Consider the following 2,950-nt stretch of genomic DNA (forward strand, 5'->3'; position numbering starts at 1 on the left):
TTAATGTCTGGGGGGAGGGGAAACCTTAGGCAATGAGAGAAAGAGACAGAAAGAAGTGGGGATTACTCACTTCTGCCTACTGTATGAGAGGCAGTAGCTTCTTAAGTACTCTCTGGAGATGCCCTGGAAGATCAAACAACCATCTTTGTTTGCACTGAAGCAAACATCTTGGCAACACATCTTGGCAACACATCTTGGCAACACATCTCTCATGTTTGTTTTCACTTTTTTCCTGCCTCACTTCCTTTTCCCTCACACTTTCTTTCTCGAATTTCATCCATCAATCAAGCATTAGTATATAATCTTTCACTTCAAGCTTTGTTTTCTTAGGACCCTCAGTTTAAAAAATGCCTGTACCAGGGGTGGTCTTTAAAAGTAGCCCTTCGCCCTGGCCAGATAGCTGAGTTGGTTAGAGTGTCATTCCGATATGCCAAGGTTGTGGGTTCAATCCCCAGTCAGGGCACATACAAGTATCAACCAATGAATGCATAAATAAGTGGAACAACGAATCAATGTTTCCCTCTCTCTGAAAAAATCAATATATATGTAAAGAGTAGACCCTCAAAATAGGGTTTTGGAGTTGGATAACTCACACATCTGAAGGCAAAGGAAAGGTTTTCCTCATGATAAGAAGGAAAACACATAATCCCTGCTCTGCAGTGGCATGCATTGTGTTATTAAGACTTTCATCTATAGTTAATTGGGATGAGGTGCAGGTGGAAGATAAGGCATTGGGATACCAAGCAGATGCTATACTTGAGTGGTATGAGAGAAATGGTAATAATAAGAATTGGGGAATAAAATGGTTGCTTTTGACCGCATTGTAAGCCTTGCAAAAAGAAAACAATAGTTTGAAGCAGCCAATTGTCAATTTAGGAACACTATGAAAGCCATTGGACTTCTATGGCAGCCATAAAGAAGACTCTCATCTCTTGTAGTGGTAAATTAGACACTGTTGAAAATTGAGTTCTGGATCCAGAGTGGCAGAACTGCAAAGGAGATTGAATGCATAGCTTCAGCAGGTCTTCCATGTCAAGGTCTTTTCTAGACAGGAAAAAATGTGAGATCTTAAGACCTGGGGGAGAAATATTTGGGTGCACGAGCCTGAGAACCTTAAGTTCACAATTGTCCCTAAATCTTCTTGACCAGAAGAAGCTGTTCATTTCCTCTTGGCAGAGGAAAACAGCCTTCCTTTGCCTGGAGACCATATATAAACTCACTTGAAATAGGTTCATTGAAAGATAACTAACTCTTGTTTTCTGAAAGATGTACCTCCATCACCCTTTTTTGACCACAGCCTGATAACCAATGGCAGAGCTCTGCATAGCCTGAGCAGGGAAGTATAGGTCTTGCTCCAAAAGGAATTAGCCTACAAAAGAACTGTAGGACCTGCAAATATGTGGGAATCAAAATAATGTAAGGAGAAGCTTGAGAAAAGTCAAGCAAAGAGAGTCAGATCTGAAGAGACTTTGGTTCCAGGTAAGATGAAAACAATTTCTGATGTTACATTCTCTTGAAGTTGTAGGTTGTAGGAAGATAACTCAGGAGTGAATCTCCAAACTAAACTGTGTTTAAACCTGTAATATTTCATTGATTCAATAATTCCATAGGAGGGTGTCTTTATTGACCTTCAAATGTATTCACAAATTGGAATTTTAGAGAACCAGTGGTAAGAGGACCACTCTAGTAAGCCACATGCACATATTGCTATGCATGAAGACCATCGTCATTTTGACTAATGAAATGATCTGCACAAGGGCTTTCATTGTTTTGGTAGGAGTTTGGGGCAGGTGCACCAGTGATGGAGAGTAAGAGAAAAAGGAGATGACAAAAATGGGAGATGGAATGGGACTTATCCATCAGCTAGAACCAATGGTCTTATTATGAGTTTCTTTGAAAAGAAGATTTAGTTTTAGAAGGTAAAAAGCTCTATATTTACACACGCAAAAAAAAAAAAAACAACTCATCTTTGAGACTCTGGGATTATTTACTCTATTCCAATACTCAATGAAAAAAAAATGTAGCTACAGGGCTGGGGAACAGGACATATTTTATTTCCCTTTCTCCTCTGCCTCTGGGACCCCAAATGCTCCAGATGACCACCATCATAACTCTAAGTGACTATTGTGTCTAGAGGAATGACAATCTTACAGAGGACACTGGTAGTAGAAGTGATAGCCAAACCTCTCAACAAGGGAGCTGGAACCAGAAAACTCAAGACACATGGGAACACTCACCAAAAATTAGAAGAGACTTTGGTATTAGATATTGAGGTACCAAAGCATGACAAACCAAATAATGGTCCTACAAAGATGCCTATGTCCTAATCCCTGGGATTTGTGAATGTTACCTTACATGGCAGAAGGAACTTTGCAGATGTGGTTAAAGGTAGGAATCTTGGGACAGGGAGATAATCCCGGGTTATCCTAGTGGGCCCAATGTAATCAAATGAGTCCTTGAAAGTGGATCTTTCCTGGCTGTGTTCAGAAACAAAGAGATAAAACAACAGAAAAAGAGTCAAAGAGATTCTACTTTGCTGGTTTTGTAGATGGAAGAAGAGGGCATGAAGCAAGGAATCTGAGTGGCCTAGAAGCTGGAAAAAGTAAGAAAAGGGATTCTCTTCTAGGGAGACAAGAAAGGAACATAGCCCTGCTGACACCTGGATGTTAGTGTAATTAGACTTGTGTTGACCTCTGACCTGCAGGTTTGTAAGATAATCAGTTGTGTTGCCTCAAGCTACTAAGTTTGTGATATTTTATCATGGCAGTAAAAGGAAATAATACACGAGACCATTAATGTAGTGGATAAAAGATCTCGTAATTTCAGATTAATGTGAATATGATGAAAGGCACAAATCCTTAGGTCCTGAGCAGGACAATACAAAGTAAACATATAGTTAGACACATTGTAGTGAAACTTCTGATCTCCAAGTACGAGAACAAATTTTCAG

The sequence above is a fragment of the Sturnira hondurensis genome, unplaced genomic scaffold (genome assembly GCF_014824575.4).
Source record: "Sturnira hondurensis isolate 20B ecotype Veracruz unplaced genomic scaffold, ASM1482457v3 Scaffold0008196, whole genome shotgun sequence".
NCBI classification, from domain to species: Eukaryota; Metazoa; Chordata; class Mammalia; order Chiroptera; family Phyllostomidae; genus Sturnira; species Sturnira hondurensis.